This window comes from Bidens hawaiensis, unplaced genomic scaffold, assembly GCF_021521415.1.
Source record: "Bidens hawaiensis isolate Kalapana, Puna unplaced genomic scaffold, B.hawaiensis_p1.1 tig00057717_1, whole genome shotgun sequence".
In the NCBI taxonomy this organism is placed as follows: domain Eukaryota; kingdom Viridiplantae; phylum Streptophyta; class Magnoliopsida; order Asterales; family Asteraceae; genus Bidens; species Bidens hawaiensis.
The window spans coordinates 13,101-33,737 of NW_027500398.1; positions in this window are offsets into that span (position 1 = coordinate 13,101).

Sequence of the window (20,637 nt, forward strand, 5' to 3'; positions counted from 1 at the left end):
GGTAATCCGCATGAACAACGCATAAACTACCAATTAAACGCCAATTTTCGTTGTACAGACCCGTTTGAGAAACCGACAACCAATTCAGGCCCATTAACATAAAAATTAAGTTTTTCACAGCCCGTATAACATATTGAGGGTACACAATCTGAATTGGTTGTTAATTCCCTCAAACAACCCGCTAAACGCAACAATTAAAAATCTAGACAACCGAAATCCTAGTTTTCAATCAATCGACAATTGACTAACCAAACGGGCTTCATTACTAACGTATGATACACATAACATACCTAGGAAGATGACGAAGCAAAAACCTCACTTAAAACAGCCCCGAAAGGTACTCGATTGGACAGCCACCGGTTAAGCTTAAAACGAAAGTATCGATCAATAACTAGTATAACATGCAGATTTTAGCATGCAAAGATGTATTTCATTACATAGGAAAAACATCGAAAGAAATTATGAAATTTTTATCATCGTTGTATAAATGTCCTGGGTAGCTAAAAATATTTTTATTATATTTTTATAATTCACACAAAAATCATAAAAATTTCTCCAACATAGAAAGGTACGTGCAGTTATTTCAGTGCGCAGCAAAAGTGTTTTATTTGTTTAAAAATCATTACCAAACCAAATTAAACGATTCCAATTGATTTGTAATCTTAACTCAAAATATGAACTTTCATAAGTGGAATCAATCAATTTGGACTTGTCAAAAAAGAGCTATGATTTCGGGAAGACAGACCAGAATCCGTCACCCCCCCTCAGCTTTGACACACGATCTTATAAAATCATAAAAACCATTCAAATCTCGTCCAAAAATTTCATATTATACCTTTCTGGAAACTAGCCTCAAATTAGAACATCATGGAAACAAGAATCGATCAAAAAAAATAAATTTTCATCGAGTTACAGACGTAACAGTAAGCGAGTTCGAATCTGTCAGAAACTGTTTTGATCAAAACTCAACCCTAACATGTTCAACAAATGGTTTAATGGTGAAAAAGACTTGAATTGATATAATACTATCCTTGAATTGGAGTTGGATCCCTTGGAATGGCTGGAAAATAAAAAAAAATTGCAAGATGTGATGTCTTGTTCCAAAGTTTAATTAACATGACTTTCGAGAATGACTAGGAGGTCCCTATTGATGGCAGATCGGGTCTCGGTTAAAATACAATACTCTACAAGGCTTACTTTCTTATTAACGAAATTTAACGGGCGTTACAAATCGGTGAAAGTTTGAAGAAATTTTGACGGTTGAAAACCCGAGAAAGTGACAAAAGAGATGAAGAAGAAGGAATTTATGGAAGAAATGAGAAGAAAACCATCTGAAAAGGAGTAACAACCTGAATATATTAATCAAAAGATCAAGAATCCAGAGAAAACAACTGATGAAGAAAGGAAAACCGAAGAAAAAGATGAAAATCCGGTTTAAAATGAAGAGCAGGCCTTAATAACCATGCTCCGATACCATATAATCGTATAAACGATAACATGAAAGAAAAGAAAGAAATGCAAAGAAGAGAGAAATTTTATTGCTCTGGAATCAAAGTTACATATAAATGAAAGTAAACAAACTATATACACTAACATATGCGGCGCATATGTTGATGATTTCAACATATGCGCTCACACCCGGTTAGCAGAATCCTACGGGCGGTAGCCCTAGTGCGCTCGAAGGGGCAAAGCCATGGTTGTGGTTAAAGTTTTTTGAATAACAAAGTTATTTAATGTTGCTGAATTTAATCAGCAATATTAACTTTGATCGTTGGTATGAAAAAGGTTTTCAGTACTAAATGAAGATCCATAACAACTTTGTTCTTCAACACAAAAATATTGGAAGTTAATCTAGAAACAAGTAATTAAGAAAGTTAATGGGTCAGTTTAAAAAAAATGAAAGTTAGAGGGTGCTTCAAATTGCCACTTGAGGCAAGGGGTGCAATTCCTAAACAAAAGAATCGCGAGAAAGAGGTAATTTAAGTTAAAGAAACAAAGAGTTGAATTGGAAGTAAAGTAAGAAGGATGGTGGCTAGCCCCCCAAAATGCTCCAAGCATGGGTTCTTTTGTCGTTGGGGCTTACCCTTGTGACTCATTCATTCGATCAAGCGTTCCTTGGGCGTCGATTAATCTTGAATGACAGGCTACTCTGTTGTCGTTGTCTGATTTTTGGTTGTCTGATCACACTCGAAATTATGTTTCTACTTATCATATTTTTTCCCCTGCCAGGTAGTTTCGTACCTAGTTTTTTCGAACGTTTTCTAGGATCATAAGGAACCTCTATAATGACCACTACATCCGTTTCATTCTCTTAGATCTTATCTTTGATTGCTTTTTATGAAGTCGCACCGGGAGCTAGTGCTTGCTATCTGAGAATAGTTTCAAGGATCTCATCAGAAATGTTTGATACTTCTTGGGGCTTCTTTAGCGACCGTGAAGTCACCGGATGAATTGTCGAGTAGATAGATCAGATCCAGATATGGTTGTGCTCTGCGGTGATATGGACTCGACTCGCTCCTACCCACCTCGGGGCACCATAGCAGGTTGGGAATAGGTGGGATACTGGACGCAACCACTCCCTTGGTTGGGGGTTGTGTTGCCTCGTCTTTTGATCAATACCTAGTTAAGGAGGTCGATCACGAATGCTATAGGTGTGGGAGCGATCCTGGTCAGGGAAGGCTAAGACGGCCCCTCGCATATGGGTAGCAAGAGGGCGCTTATGCCTCGACAGTGGGACCTTTTGGAGAATGACCCATCCCAAAAGGGACAACACCCCCCCCCCTTCAAGCACACCTCTGTATCGACTGAATCACTCTAAGGGTCTAATTGGTGGAGCTGGTAAACCACGAGAACTAGTCAGATGCATGGGGCAGAGGGCTCGTAGTAAACCCTTTTCTTGATCCAGCCTTTTCTTATCATAAAAGGGTTGACATTTATTTAGTATTTTTATTATGCTTAATTTGGTATGTGTTTATAGTATGCTAAGATTATTAAGCTCATTTAGTGTTTTAGAATAGGTTATCTCGTTTTGAAATTGATGTTTATTTAGTATAAATAGAGGGTTTTGTTTTGTGGTGCCAAAAATTATAATTAACTGACAAAGTCGATATAGGTTGAGATATATCAAATTACAGCTTCATGTTCTTGGGCCTGATTTCCGACACAAAAGTGGGATTTATAGCTAGATTAGTTCTTCGGTAGCAAAAGTGGTTTTCAAAACCAGATTTGCTCATCGGTACCAAAAGTGGTCATCAGAACTAACTTTGTTATTCAATGCCAACTTTGTTGATAAGAAAAAACTTTGCTCTTCAAAATCAAAGTTGTTGATTAGTACCGACTAAAGCATCAATATAAAAACTATTCTAACTCATGTTATGATATAACCGCTAACGGTTATGGCGTATCATGAATGGTTGCAATGGCTGATGGTCAGGTATATGTATATATTTTAGTATGTCAATTGCTTAGTTTTATTTTTTATCACATGAACTTTGATACTTCATACGTGTTTATATTGTTACAGGTCATAGGTGATTAATGTAGCTAATTTGGACTTGTACGAGCACAAAATGAAGACCCAGGCCAGCACACAAAACGAGACACGAAATGAAGTTTCTTAATGAGAAGACCTGTCGCGCTATGCGACGAGGCTGAATACTATCCTTCGCGGTATGTGATGGACTGTTTTAGTGGATCATTGACTTTTTGGTCCATCTCTCTATGCGATGGACCTTGGAAGACCTAATCGCGATACGCGATGGGTGCCAAATACGGGAAAATTAGGTCTTGATATATTAAAACATTTTAACAATCCTAGACTTATTCATTACGTTCTAGAGTAGTTTCCAGAGCCCTAGAGTCGATTTCCAACCTTCCAAATCACCAAGAGATCATTCTGAATGCCTTACATCATCAGAATTGAAGACCTTTTGATGACGAGGCGAAGCTAATCTTCTCGAATCATACTCGAGATGTAAAGTATTGTATATTTACAGTTTTCTCATGTTTTAAGAATGAACTGTCTGTAATTTTTTTATGATTGATCTATGAGCATTGATGTTTGGTATTATTGTGTATACAGTTGGTTTAGGTTTATTACGATCAGAACGATTAGGTTTCCAGTTGCTATGATACTTGTTGATAGGGTTGTTTTGATTAGTTTTAATGTGATAAAGCATACAATTGCCCTTAGTTGAGTCACAATGGCAGGGACCGTTTGATAATTAGTGTCGTGTGTTAGCGATTGTTGATGCTTAAGGTTTAACTAGTTAACCAACCTGATTCGATTACTGACAGTTAATCTGTTAAAATACTTGAGATTGCTGTTTGTTGCATACTTGAACCCTGGATGTGATTTGCTTTTGTGAGCTGTTTGAACTTTGAACTATTTGCTTGCTTCACATTAAAAACCAAATCATTACTAGTGTGATCAGCACTGTTAATAGCTACTTCATAATGTTGAAAAAAATTAATTACATGTTACATTGACTAGATACTTCTCGTTGTTCGGAACCCTACTTTCCCTAACTAGTTTAAGGAGATTAAGATATCTGAATATTATTGTTTTTTACTAGATAGCGACAATCTAGCATCAAAATGGCACCATTGTCAGGGAGTTAGTGCGCTTAGTGTTTTGTGTAATTTAATTTCTTTGTTTTATTCTAGCATTAGTTTTAGTTTTAATTTTTTTTCCCATTTTATGCGAGGTGTTTTATTTGTGGAGATAGCAGGTTTATGCACACCCGCCATTCAAGAAGACAATCTTCACTTATCTTCGATCTAGAGGATAGCCCAACAGATTCGAGCTTAGGACAGAGAATTGGAAATGGAAGGCCAAAACCAGAACCCGAACCCAAACCCAAACCTTTTACCCGAAGACATCATCTTTCACCTTAACAACAATAATAACCAAAACCAACCCGAAATTATTCAAATCCACTTGTGAATACAAACCAACAACAAAACTCAAACAACTCAGCCAGTTAATCTAGAAACCAAACCAACCAACAACCCAGACCATCAGCTCCACACAATACCCCCGACGCAAAACTACGGTGTACCGAGATGAAAATTATGCCAGTATTCACACCAAGTATGAAGAATTTGAAGGGGAATGAAATAATTTTGATTAGGGGTAGGATGGTAATAATGAGGTAGATTAGCGGCTCAGATAGAATAGCGAGTTTGAGCTGGTAAATGATTTTGATGATAGTTGGGAAGAAGAAGATGAATCGGTGAATCAGCGGGGTGTAAGGAGTATGAATAGAAACAAGGGTTGAAATGGCGTTGGGAGAAACAGTAAACAAAGGTCATGGGATTCAGATTAACAGAGGTGATCAGATTAACAGAGGGGGGGGGGTGGTGAAGAAGAAATATTGTAGCCCTAGTTCGGGTGTTAAGAGTCGGTTCAGACCAGCTATTTCAGATAGCGCTTCACCGATAGTCCCGTAAGTGCATATATCGGGACGACGGACATTCAGCTCGCGTCTGTCTTACATTAACATTGTGCCACATTTTCACGAGATTGCTTTAGAAGACCCATATGCTCATTTGTCTGATTTTTCGTCAATTTGTGGGTTGATTGGTGATGGTACACATGATCAGGATGAGGCCCGGGCTGTTTCAGTTTTCATTAAAGGATAAGGCCAAACCTTGGTTCAATTCATTACTAATGTACAACATTCTAATCTGGTCTGAGATACAACAAGTAGTTTTAAACGAGTACTATTCACAGGCGAAGACAGTTGGGGCTAGAATTAAGATCCATCACTTTTCGTAGTTATCGGGTGAGTTTTTTCGTGAGGCATTCACCCGTTTCAAAGAGATAATTAGAAAATGCCCACAACATCAGGTCGAGTTATGGGAGTTAGTGAAATGTTTTGTAGACTGGCTGACATATGAAGATAGAAATCTTTTAAAAGGCATCGAGTAACAACAAATTGTTGAAACAGCCCAAGAAGATGATTGGGATTTTCTCGAGCTGATGTTTCAAGATTCTAAGTCCGAGGCATCTGTCGAAAGAAGAAGAAAACACTCGACTTCCAGATCAGTAAAATCAACATCAAGTGAATATTAATGGATAGCAGAGTTAGAGCGAGAGTTGGATTTGTATAAGAAAGATAAGAGTAAAAAGGAGGTTGGAAAATTCTGGGTAAAGTTCCCAGTTTGTGAAGATTGCGGGGAACTCGGGCACACAACTAGAAAATTGTCTAGAGTATGAAGATGAAGAGGAACCTGAAGAGGTAAACTATGCTTATGGGGATTCCAAGTGTTAAGGGTTTAACTCAGACACATATCACCTCAGCCTGAGGAACCACCCGAACTTCAGATACGGGAATGCAGCGAGTCAGTCAAATCCGAACTTTTAGGTTTCCAGCCAAAACCAATAACAGAGTAATACCGCCAAGGCGGCTATCAGCAGGGTTCCTCTAATCAAAACAACATTCGGGGGCATAACAGAGATGGTTATCAGTGCAACAGTTCATCAGGTGGTCAAAATCAGACCAACAAAAGGGGTCCTCGAGTAATTCAGATGAGTCCGTGCACTTGAAATCAGATGTTTTACTGAAGATAGTGACAGAGAACCAGAAAGACACTCAGAAGCAGTTCGAGTTAAGAGATAAATCTTCAAAAGCAATGGTGAAGCAGATTTGTTAGCTAGCCTCCGATGTGGCTAAATTACAGAAAAGTGTTGATCAGTTACCAAGTGATTCTACAGTCAGCCTGTAGCACTTCGGTTCAAGCTCAAAGAAACAGGTGAACCAGGTAAGTATTTTAAGAAGTTGGAAGGTTTTTAATAATAAGGTTGGGCTCCCACCACCATTGGTTAAGGGGGTGGTGGAAGAAGTTGATGAAAATGTCAATAGTGATAACGAACCAGAACCAGTTGCTTTAACTGAACCTAATAAAACTGATAACAAAAATAAAAGTAACAAACCGGTTCTGAAAGATGGCACCACTAATCCTAAGTATAAGGGTAAGGTAGCTAAAATCGTCCCCTATCTCGATGCTTTGTTGGCGCCACAAAGGAGAAGATGGCAACTAAACGGTACCCATAACAAGAGGAAATGTGGGAAATTTTTAAACAGGTTAAATTTAATACCCCCTATTAGATTCCCTAAAACAAATTCCCGCCTATGCTAAGTATCTGAAAGACTTGTTCACACAAAAGAGGAATCATAAATTCCTAAATAGTTTGACTTAACTGACAATGTGAGTGCAATTATTTACGGTGCTCTTCCACCTAAGTTGCAAGATCCGGGAGCGCCTATTATACCCATTCAAGTGGGAAATTTTAAAATGACACGGGCACTCCTAGATCTTGGAGCTAGTATTAGTATCCTTCTGGGGAGTCTGTACGATAAGTATGACTTCAGTTCGCTTCAAGCAGCTGCCACCACGGTTGTTCTAGCCGACCAAACACCTAAACTTCCCTAAGGAATGTTCACTGATGTGATTGTTAAGGTGGAAGATTTCTATTTCCCAGTTGACATTTTGGTTCTTGACTATGTTTCGGGTGAAAGTACCAAACAATCCACGGTTATGCTCGGTAAGCCATTTTTGGCTACCGCAATGCCAACATTAATTGAAGAAGTGGTACGGTTGACATGAAATTTGGTAACCATAAGGGTAGAAAGAATGTTTTCACGCATGTAAATAATTCTCCGGTCGATGACAAGTGCTTTATGGCAAATGTTATTGACAAGCAACTGGAGGAGGAAGAAAGGAAGCTAGAGGTTGCAACTTTGAGAGGAGGTCGGCCACCATGGTCAGTTCTGGTGGAGCCACCACCCGAGAAGATTGACACTAGGTTAAAACCATCATTGTAGGAGCCACCGAAAGTCGAGTTAAAGGAATTACCAAAGCATTTAATATATTTTTTTCTCGGTAAGAATGAAACTTTACTTATTATTATTGCTTCTAATTTGTTTTTTGAACAGCAAAGTACTCTACTGGAGGCGCTGGTTGTAAAAAAGGAGGCTATCAAATGGACTATTGCGGATCTGAAAGGGATTAGTCCCTCCATTGACATGCACAAACTCCTCACAGATCTGGAAGTCAAACTGGCACATGATGCCCGAAGGAGGTTGAACCTGAACATGAGAAAGGTGTTGGGCTATATTTTGTGGTTTATGCTTGGTATTGTTAAACTTAGATTGGGCTTAGTTGGGCATTTATGTGTAAACCGAAATCTATTGATTTTGGTGGGCTTTACTTTGTTTTGGGCTTAGGTTGGTAGTCTATATATAGAGGATGTATGTTTACATTTGTAGTGTTGCCAGTTTTTTCGTGAGCGGGTCATCAGTTGGGTTGTTCAATTCACATGGGATTTTGGCCGTCTAAGGGTTATCATAGACAAGCATTGTATTTGTAGTGCTTAAGCACCCGACGTTAATATTGACGTGTGTTTTGAAGCCATTTGTGTGTTTTACGTGTTTGTGTTTGTTAGTGTTCTTGAATCATCTAGCGTTGGATTTCCGCACCAACACCTAGATTGTTGATATCATATTTGTAGTGATCCAGATTCGGGACTTACAATTGGTATTAGAGCTAATCCTAAACTCTCTCACTTAATTGCTATCAAACGTATTTTTAGATATCTGAAGGGACAGCCGAAGTTAGGTCTTTGGTATCCCAAACAATCAAAACTTGATCTTTATGCTTTTGTTGATAGCAATTATGGTGGAGATGATATTGACAGGAAATCTACATCTGTCGGATGCCAGTTCTTAGGAGATCTTCTCATTTCATGGAAGTGTAAGAAACAACAAACGGTGTCCACCTCGACTGCTGAAGCGGAGTATGTTGCTGCATCAGCCTGCTGCTCTTAGGTTATCTGGATGCAAAATCAATTGCTGGATTACGGTTTGGAATTTCTTGATACTCCCATTTTTTGTGATAATGATGCTGCCATTGCAATTGTTAAGAATCCCGTTCAGCATTCTAAAACCAAGCACATTGACATTAAAATTCATTTTATCCGTGACTGTTACGACCGGAAGCTAATTCAACTTGAACAGGTCCACACTGATAATAATGTGGCGGACCTATTTACGAAGCCGGTCGGAACAACCAGATTCAATGTGCTTGTAGGGTTTCTCAAGATGCTGCGTTTTGAAGACTGGGTATTTTTGAGGTTTAAATTGTGTACATAAATTTTTTTGTGTCATAATTTCTGTACAAATTTAGGGGAAGAAAAAGAAAAATACAAAAAGAGTGTGTGTGTGTGTGCGCGCTTATTTAAAAAAAATCAAAAATTTTTGTTCTCTTGCTTAAAATCATGCCGGTTACTCAAGTTCAGCGGACATATTTCATATGTTTGGTCCTGTCATGAATTCTTGACTCACGGGATAGCCATTAACCTTAGGCCTGAAAGTGACCGGGGCAACTGAACATACATAAAAAAAATTAATTTTTGGTTTAACTATCGGTTTAAGTTCTTTCAGCTAAAAGCTTTTCAGATAGCTTAAAGTATTTTTAAATGAAAATTGATTCAACCTTTGAGAAATGATAGATAAATTGATTTTGAATGCCTAACGTGTGAAGTTATTAGGCTAAAAAGGCTTTGGATAGTTATTGATGTGTGTGGAAGCTTTTCATGATAAATAAAAGTTTGAAGTGATATAAACTAAATCTGCTAAACTTATTGTAGAGAGTCATTTTAAAGATATTTGCATGTCTCTAGATACATCTCTCCGAATGATAGGCAGAAAAGCAAGTACCCAGTCATCCACGAGCCCGTTAGTATCTTGATCACCAAAAAGATTATTTTCATATTATAAAAAAAAAATTTAATTTATCATTAAAATTGTTTTCCAAAAGCTTAAAGGGGTCTCAAGGAACTATAGGGGTGGGGCATTCAAGTAAGTCCTAAACACCCTGAATGTAAGGCTTGTAAGTCCGGATGGCATGTAAGTCCAACGTTCAACCTTAAAGCTTAAAATCATTTTGTCTAGAGAAATTTATTTTGATCAAGTACTAGGGGGTTGGAGTCAAATTGGGGTGATCTGGGGAAAGCCAAATACGCCTTGAGAATAAATAAGGGGCATCAGAGGTCCATAAGTGATGTCCATGTAAGTCTTATGTCTAATCGAATCTAATCATATCATTATCGCAATGAAAATCATGAAAATTACCCGCTATCAACCTTTTTACTATGTCACAATAATGCTGAAAATGAATCATTGTGAAAGTGCTTTAATCAATATGATTTCATGTTCGGATCTTTTCATAAAAAGGTGGTTCGTTTTTAAATAGCTGAAATTTGATCCCAATATATGTTGATTTTCTAAAGACTGGATAGGTAAATTTTGTTTTAGTTTAGTTTTTATTCTAATTTTATTTTATTTTTAATTTTTAGTTTTTACCTCATGTTTACTCGTGTCGAAAAAAATGTCTAAAGAAATCGTTTTCAAATGAATCGGGATGGTTTTTTAGATCATGAAATTTAACTGTTGCAAACAATGTCGTGGGCCATTCAGTTGGGCCGAATGTGTCCATAATATTTGTGTTATTGTTCGAGTCATCTTTGCTCCAAGTTGTTTGTGTTAATGGTGTTCTCGGCCCATACTGGTTCTCGGCCTAGATGGGTATCTCAGAAGTTCAAAAGGTTTTGTTTGCAGATTTGATTAAGTTTGGAAGGGAGTCAGTGGTTTATTAAGGTCCTTCATCCGTTGGTCATGTTTGGATGATTTGCTGAGATCGAGGCAGATGTTGATGCTGTTGGTGCAGCTGTAGCTGAGGAACATGTGGTTCCTGCTCAAAGGTACAACAGTCAGTACCTACTGCTGAACAAGTTAAAGAGTTCGAAGCGTTCAAGAAAAAGCTCCAGTTGACTGCATTGAAACCTCCTCAATCAGTCACTGCGACACATGTTGAAGATGATATTGACGAAGAGCCAGCCACCGATCTTATTCTACGCAAACGACGAAAGAAAGATCCGAGACCGGGCATGTTAGCTAGTGATGTGATACCAACTACTCAACCAACTGTTGCTGAGCCGGTCACTATTGAAGCTCAGACAGATCAAGGCCCATCTTATGCTGCTAAACAAACTCAAGAACAGAGTTTTGAAGATATCTTCAAGCACGACTAAAATCAAGCAATAAACCAAGGGGGGATTGCTGGGCTATATTTTGTGGTTTATGCTTGGTATTGTTAACTTAAATTGGGCTTAGTTGGGCATTTATGTGTAAACCGAAATCTATTAATTTTGGTGGGCTTTACTTTGTTTTGGGCTTAGGTTGGTAGTCTATATATAAGATGTATGTTTACCTTTGTAGTGTTGCCAGTTGTTTCGTGATTGGGTCATCAGTTCGGTTGTTCAATTCACGTGGGATTTTGGCCGTCTAAGGGTTATCATAGACGAGCATTGTAATTGTAGTGCTTAAGCACCCGACGTTAATATTAACGTGTGTTTTGAAGCCATTTGTGTGTTTTACGTGTTTGTGTTTGTTAGTGTTCTTGAATCATCTAGCGTTGGATTTCCGCACCAACACCTAGATTGTTGATATCATATTTGTAGTGATCCAGATTTTGGACTTACAAAACGTAGTAAGAAGGAGGTGATGATGTGGGTTGATGCTGGTATTATATTCGCCATTTCTGACCGCACGTGGGTGAGCCCGACTAAGTCTGTACCAAATAAGGAGGGCATATAAGTCGTCAAGGATGAATCAGGTAATGAGGTAGCCACTCAGGGCAGTAACCGGGTGGATGATCTGTATTGATTACAGAAAGTTGAATGCTGCTACCTCGAAAGATCATTTCCCATTACCGTTCATCAATCAAATTATAGATAAGCTATTAGGTCAGAAACTTTATTGTTTTCTAGATGGTTATTCAGGTTATAACCAGATAGCTATTCATCCCGAAGATAAGGAAAAGACCATGTTTTCTTGTTCTCATTTAGGCGAATGATATTCACCCCACGCCGTCTTTCAAAGGTGCATGATGAGTATGTTTTCACATATGGTGGGGTGGGAGGGTGGGGGTCTTTGAAAATATTCATGGATGATTTCTAGATTTTTGGCACATCTTTTGAGTCGTGTTTGAATAAGCTTGAAAAGGTTTTAAAATGATGTATCGAGCTCAACTAATTCATGGTCCAAGAGGCGATAATGTTGGCCCATATTATGTCGAGTCATGGGATTGAGGTAGACCGTACTAAAGTGCAAGGTATTTCCACTTTTCCTCTTCCCACGAATGCTAAAAGGCATTAGATCAGTTTTGGGGCATGCCGGGTTTTATAGGAGATTTATAAAAGGGTTTAGTGATATTACCAAACCAATATGTTATTTATTAATAAAAGATTACCCATTTGAGTGTAATGATAAATGTGATAAGGCTTTTAACATATTAAAGTAAAAGTTAGTTGAAGCCCCACTCTTGCAATCACCCGATTGGAATTTTCCTTTTGAAATAATGTGTAATGTGAGTGATTATGCAATTGGGGATATTTTGGTTCTACGGGTTGAGAAGAACCCCTTTGAAATATACTACGCAAGTAAAACCCTCTCGGGTGCTCAATTGAACTACACTACAGCCAAGAAGGAGTTACTGTAGTAGTAGTATATGCTCCAGATAAATTTCGGTCTTATATATGGGGTAGCAAAGTTATTATATATTCTGACCATTCGAGACAAGAAAGGGAGTGAAAATGTTGTTGCATATCACTTGTCCCGAATCATGGTGGAAGAAGGAGACGCAGATGGGTCCATTAACAAGTCTTTCCCAGAAGAACAGATTATGGCGGTTTCTCAAAATCCATGGTTTGCTCATATGGTAAATTTTAAAGTTTCAGGTGAACTGCCGAAGCATTATCCAAGGAGGAAGAATAAGAATTTTATATCCCAGGCCTAATAGTACATTTGGGATGACCTAGACCTGTTCAAGATTGGTGAATATTAGATGATCAGACGATGTATATGTGACACCCGGCCAAAATTACCTTAACTCGTTGCTAATGTAATCCATGTTTAGGTAATAAAATACTATAAGAAATGAAATAATGATATTTGAGTTAAAAAAAAAGTTCAAGTTTGTCGCGTAGCGAACACTCTGCAAAACAAACGACGGTAACAACTTAAATACCGTTAAAAGTCCAAACGTGTCAGAAATGACTCAAAAAATTATAATTATAATAAAAATATTAGTAATAAGTGATAAACTTACTTTTAGAAGATTCGTTTCGAAAAATTTAGAAAGTTTGCGATTCAAGAGCCAGTGTCGGACACCGGACGAGCCCAAACTCAACTGTCATCAAATTTCATTTTCTTAGTCCATATTGTCAGGAATTCAGTATCGGATAATACCGACTAAATATTAGTAGAAACGGAGTTCAATTGATTGCAAAAATTCGCGAGATGTTAAACTGGAAAGTTAGGACTTTGTTTAAAAATCACATTTTTCACATAATCCCAACCCAATCCACCCAACCCCCCATGGTATCGTCAAAAATCCTTGTGCAATCTTGAGAATAGATCTTGTGTGTGTGTGTTGGTAGATTAAAAACTTGCCAAGTATTGTTAACCTATCATACTGTCACACCCGGCCCTGAACGGCGGAAACAGCCTGGCGCGCGCGAGTGGGGATTGATACTTAAGCACGGGCCATTGCAAACATTCAAGATAAGATTTTCATTGCGCATGAAAAGTTTAATACAAATACATTACATTGTCTAAAAATTACATAAAATCATCCAAGTATAAAAACTGTTGAAGATTTCCACGCCATATCCCCTTGCGCGGCGAGAACAACCACGCGCATCGAAGGGATAGAACTAAAATCTTCCAAAAAGCTAGTTTTAGATGTTTAGCGTGAGGTGCTCTAAGTGTGACTCCATGCGCTACCTAGTTATCTCCTGAAAGACACGTAAAACATTTGAATCAGTATAAACTGAGTGAGTTCACAAGTTTTAGTAACTTGATAAATCGTATTGCATCATAATCTTGATAAAAATCATTCTGAAACATAATTCTGATAGCATCATTAAAACACATGCTTGGTAAAACATAGTTCTATCAACACATTCTGATAAAATCGTTCCGCGAGTTACGCGCGAACATTTCTGGGAACTGTGCTCGTCTGTGTAAGTGGCGCTGCCACTACGAGCGATTAATAATGTAATACCGTCCCGCGGGTTACGCGCGGACAATTCTGGAAAACTGTGCTCGTCTGTGTAAGTGGCGCTGCCACTACGAGCGATTAATAATGTAATACCGTCCCGCGGGTTACGCGCAGACGTTGTGCCGGAAAACAAGGCGCTCGTCTGCGTAAGAGGAGCGACCTCTACGAGCGGGCTCAAACCCATAGTACTGCCCCGTGACATGCTAGGCACTCGTCTGTGTAAGAGGTGCGACCCCTACGAGTGGGCGGATCAAACCAGCAGTCCCTACCCTTAGAGTTCCATTTGTAAAGTGATCACTTACTGGTATCGCACTCTTATCGAAAACCATAGATAACCGTTTGCATTGCTCGTAAATATAACATAATAAAACATTATTTAACACATAATTGTTTGCATTGCTTGTAAGAGTATCATGATAAAGCATAATTTAAGTACGTGTCCCTCGCCCCGAAAACAGTTTAAAGATAGTGAAAACAGTGAAAATAGGGGCTGTGAGACTCACCTGTGGTTCTTGTTAAGGGATTAATCGAGATTCGGGTTTTCTTGGTGTTGGCCTTTGAATTGAAGGTCTAGAATACGATTAAATAACAAGAAGTATATAAGAAATAGGAGAATATAAGGTTTGGAAAGTAGATCTCAAGTTTATAATCTCGGCTTACCTAGTAACTGGAACGGAATCGAAAATAACGGATGCTTGGGAGATGTTTAGTGCAAGTTTGCAGTTCTTAAGAGAGAAGTTTGAAGTGTGTTTGGGTGATAATTTAGGTTACATATTTATAGGCAAACTCAAGGGAACACAATCCCTTGCTTTAGGGGATTGTAATCTTTTCATATCTAGGTGTAATGATGATAAAGTATGGAAATTATTATTGTTTATTGTTTATTTAAAAGTGGAGTAGTGGATAAAAGATTTTGATTTGATTTGGTCAGGACATGCAGGTCTGTGGTTGGTGGGAATAGGGTGGCTGACAGTTGACTTTTCATGTTACAGTGTGCTTTTTCAGGTACTTTTGTCAGTGTACAGTAAAAAGTGGAAAATTTCTGAAACACGCTACTGTTTCCTTTTGGGCGGGAGTAATTTCCTTACGTCTAGAGAATAGACTAAGTGTTCTGTGCGTATCACTTTGTGCGCATAGCTTTCTGCGTGAAGGACATTTCTTTGCTGCGGGTAGGTGCGTAACCTTCTCACAGTCAGGGACATTGAGTTTCATTTGTAGATTCTCCAGGTGGTCTTGGTATTTCAACATAGTGATCAGTCATGTTGAAGTCAATTCCATCTTGGAGCTTCAGACAAACTAGCTTTCAATGTTCCCGCCATGCGGGGAGGTTAGTTCCCTTCCGCACGCGCATAAACGATTTAGGATGCACCCGCCTTAGCATCGTGCGGGATGGTCGACCCATAGACAACATAACGTTAAGTTACATGAAAACATAAAGCCAAAACATTCGCGCATGGCGCATATAACATATGCCCACGCTGGTTCTTAACACGGTGCGCTCGCGCAGGGCGCACATAATATGCCCGCGCTGACTAACATAGCGCGCTCGCGCAGGGCGAACATAACAAATGCCCGCGCTGATTCTAACATAGCGCGCTCGCGCAGGGCGAACATAACAAATGCCCGCGCTGATTCTATATGGCGCGCATAATATTTACAATCACCTAATTATTAGGTTGATTACTTAGTTTAAGGGATTGGGAATTTACCGGGTGTCACACATACACCCTACACCTTTCTAACCTATCACAACACATCACCACCCTACCTCTTCCCATCCACCCTTTATAACCATAACCACCCTCACCACTTCCCACACCCATCACCATTTTCTCCATACACCATAAAACACTCACAAAATTTTCAAGTTCCATGGAGTAGATGTTGGGTTCGTAGGCCTTATTGCCCAGTTTATTATTTGAAGTCCGAAGGGCGGACGAGTGTAGGGTGGCCAGACCGAAGCCCGGCCCGGTTTAGATTTCTTGTTTATTAAGATGCAAACCCTAGTTGTTTCTCTCTCTATATATATCATGCTATGTACTTGTAATCATTTTCACTAAATAAAGAATAGTTGCCACCCGTGGACGTAGGTCAGTTTAGACCAAACCACGTTAAATCCTCGTGTTTGTTTATTTCTTTCGTGTGTGTGTTAGATTTTGTGTGTGCGTTTAATCCTAACAAGTGGTAATAGAGAGCTTAGGTACTGATCACATGGAGAACACAAAGAACCGGTTTCATACACCATCGCATCACCGCTAGGGTTCCGCCGTTGTCGCCGCCACAACAGTTGGCTGTCACTGTCTATCACTGTCAAGGATTGGAGTGTTTGGATTCCGTAAGAAAGTTGTCTACGCATCACCACTGTGTACCGTTACCGTTTTCTCGCCATTAATTGGCTCCCTGTTGACAGTTCTATAGCCAACCACAAAAGATAAGAACAAAACTTCAACATTGTTGCTACTATTGTGGTGTTGCGTTCAAATTAGTTTTGTGGTGAAGAAAGCGTGTCTTTGAAAAAAAATTCTTAGACCAAGATAAGTTTTTTTTAACCTACTTTTCATTAGGTCGTGAAGCAAAAGGGCCATGCAAGCCCAATTTTTATCCTTTTTATTTAGTTAAGTGGGCTTGATTTTGGTGGACCAGATTATTTGTTTTCTTTTGGGCTTTATAATATAAGGCAGCAGGCCCAATTTTGTGTGGGCCAAAGTCTAGGTAGTTCAGCCCATAAATTAATTTGGGTCAAGATCGTAGTTGCAAAGTACGAGCCAATAATAGTTGAATCAGATCCTTTTTTTCTTAAGAACAGTTTGTGAATCAGAAGAAGCATTAAAAAAACCGAGAACCAATGTCAACCGTGTTTGTCAGGTTTTATCATTTTAGTTTTAAAGTTTCAATTTATGATTATTAGTTCATTATTCTGCTACGTTTAAATAGGTTGTTTTTAACAGAGTTCAGTAGAACAGCCGTTAAGTTCAGGCCCGTGCCATTGCTGTGTCTGTCTCTGTTTTTTTTTTTCCAGGTTTTCGTTTAGTCATTGTAATGGCAGAAGACGGAAAGGTTTCGATACAAAAGTTTGATGGACAGAATTTGGTTGGTGGATGATGCAAATTGAGGAGCTACTTTGTCCGAGATTTGGATGTAGTGCTTGAGGATGAAAAACTAGAAAAGTTGTCAGATAGACAAGAAGGCTATGGCTTGTATTACATTGTCGTTGTCGAAAGATGTGGCGTTTAACATCATGAAAGAAGCCACAACACGTGGTATGATGGAGGCACTATCCAACATGTATGAGAAGCCTTCGGCAACAAATAAGATCTATCTTATCCGAGAGCTAGTGACAACAAGAATAAAAGAGGGTGGGTCAGTTACAACGCGCATATTAATAATCTTAATTTGATCATATCCTTCTTAGTGTCAGTTGACATTAAGTTTAATGATGAAGTTCAAGGCCTTTTGTTACTATCCTCTTTGCCCGAAAGTTGGTCTCAAACAGTGACTGTAGTTTGTAGTTCGTCCACAAAAATTACGTTTGATGGGATTCAGGACTTGATTCTTGGAGAAGATTCAAGACGCAGAAGTTCAGGTGAATAATCAGGAAATATGTTAGTCGAATAAGGCAGAGGTAGGAGAAAAGAAAGAGGCAGTGGGAGCAAGAAGAGGATTCAGTCTAAGACTCGTAAAGATATAGAATGCTGGGGTTGTAAAGAGAAGGGACACTTTAGGAATTAGTACCCGAATGGTAAGAAAGAAATGAACGTTATAGAAGATGACATAGATGGCAGGGTCAGTAGCGATGAGGCTCTGGTTTGCAGTGTTAAGAGTAACCTTGATTCTTGGGTGATGGATTCTGGTGCATCGTTTCATGCCACTCACTGTAGTGAAACGATGAAGAATCTTAAATTTGGGATTTTGGAAAGGTTCGACTAGCTATCGATGATATTCTAGAAGTTACGGGTATGGGTGATGTTGATTAGATAACTTCAGCTGGTACTTCTTGTACTTTGAAAGACGTGAGGCTTATTCCAAGTTTGAAGAAGAGTTTGATTTCAGTTGGACAGTTGGATGACCATGGGCACGATGTTAAGATAATCTCTCGTATGAACATGTTTTCTAGCATTTCTGGCGAGATAGCCTCTCGTATAGGCAGAAAGTGAGCACTCTTCGTTAAACGGTTCATAATCACCCAGATGGTATCATGGTTTCTAACTGTACGCGATAGCTTAGTCATGAAATCCATGGTTATGTGTTCCCATTTCCATTATGGTATCTCTAATGGCTGCATCTTTCCATACAGTTTCTGATGTTCCGCCTTGACTTACAGGCAAGTCAAACACTCAATGACATAATCTACTACCTCTTTCTTCATGCTCGACCACCAGTAGTCTCTTTTCAGGTATTGGTACATTTTGGTGGTTCTCGGATGAGTCGAGTGTCTAGACTTGTGAGCTTCATCTAGGATCTGTCCTCTAAGATCTCTATCAAGTGGAATCCATATTCGATCAAATCTGGTCTTTACACTGTGAGTGGTATCCATCAACTCACCTTATTGCCCAAAAATTATTTATTTCTTCATTAATCCTTCATCCCTAAGAACTTCTGATTGAGCCTTGCAGATATCTAAAAAGAAATCCGAGTTAATGATCAGCTTACACGACTTCACCGTTGCAATGACTTTCTCATTTTTACGACTTTGTGCGTCAGCAACCATATTAACCTTACCAGGATAATACTTGTTTTTACAATCATAGTCCTTACAAATTATAACCATCTTCTCTGTCTCATGTTTAGTTCCTTCTGCTCAATTAAATACTTCAAACTCTTATGATCGGTATAGATTGCAAACATAGTACCTGTAACGATTCCGACGAAACCAGGTATACCCTAACCGGTAGACAATAGTTACGTTATATTTAATGTCGAGTACATGAATTACCATAGTGATTATACGAGAATACATGGTTCACTGTATTGATTGTACTTGAATATATAATTCATCGTATTGAATATGCGATTAATCGATCGATAGATATTGAAACCCGAACGAATCGAGGGTTCAATTATAGACGAGATATATGATATTTAGTGATGTTTACGAAGTATTAAAGCTTCGAGATAAGTGAATTAAAGCACAGAAAAAGAATTTTCGATTTAATGGTACGTCGGTACATTAAACGAAACCTTTAATACCAAACCGAGCAAGAGACGATCGATCAAGCCGAAAAAGATGCGCAATTATTAATAATATGATGTTCTAAGATAATAAATGCCATGGTTTAAGTTTTTAAAGTTTTTAAATCGGTTTTATATAAATTTCATTTTTTAAGCCGAAAACGACCGTTTTAGCCTCGTTTTAAGCCGAATTAAACATTTAACCGAAAAACGAAATGAACCAGATTATCCAAAACATTATCCAAATTGCCGAAATCTAAATGGGTGGCTAGAAATGGAGAAGTGGATCCCAACCCCACCTTCCATTGGTCCGATCGGAAGTGGGGATAAACCCCATGCCACTTTTATTTTTTTTACAAGCATTCCAACATCCTCCTACTCTCTCCACATGAACACTCAAGAAAATCCAGAATTTTAGCAAGAAAACCGAGGTAAAAATCGAGTTATTTACGTGTTCATTTTCCTTTCTTGAGTTTATTTGCAAGAAAATGAGGTTTCAAGTGAAAAGGGGTGAAAACCCCGATTCGTGCATGATCAAGTGATGTATACGGGTTATACAAGGGATCTTGGTCCAAGAAAGGAGTTAAACGAACCAAAAACGAATTTTTACGGTTTAAACTTTAGTGTTGAAACAATAACCGAAACTATAGTGTAAGAGGCTTGATGGTGAGTGTAACTTGCTTGGTATAGTGGTATGTTGGTTGTAGGTTCTGTATTTTGTGGTAGATAAGGCGGAAAGACGAGTTTGTAGCTTGTAGTGGCGGAGATCGAAAGGTATAGTCGGTTTTTATATAGTGTATGAGTTTTTGGACAGATTGTGGACGGTTTAGAGTTGGGTCATGAAATTTTACAGAGGTATTAAGTACATGAAAATATGAGTTATGTAAAAATTTGGTAATTTTTGGATAAAGGATGAATATTTGGTGAATTTAATGCTCGTTTTTGGCTAAAAATGATGAAAAATACTTAAATATCATGATAAATTCTGGAAAATTCCTGATAAGCTTTTAATAACATGTATAAGTCACACACAAAATTTTAGGTCCGTTGGAGAAGTCTAAGTAGGCTTTTCGGTTAAACGAGTTCTAGGGTTTTCTAGCTCGGTTTTAGTGAAAATGGCATGTAAAAAGAGATTTTGGTTCTGGAAAAATTACAGGGGACTATGGGGATGGCAGGGGTCATCCAGAAAAAATTTGGGATTTTTCTAAGGTCGTTTGGTATTTACGACATATTTAGTGATTAAATGGTGTTTAAAAATAGATAAATAAATTTTAAATATAAAAATTAATTCTGGAAATATTTTTATAAAATTCCCCACTGTCAAAAAGTGATTTGTGCAAA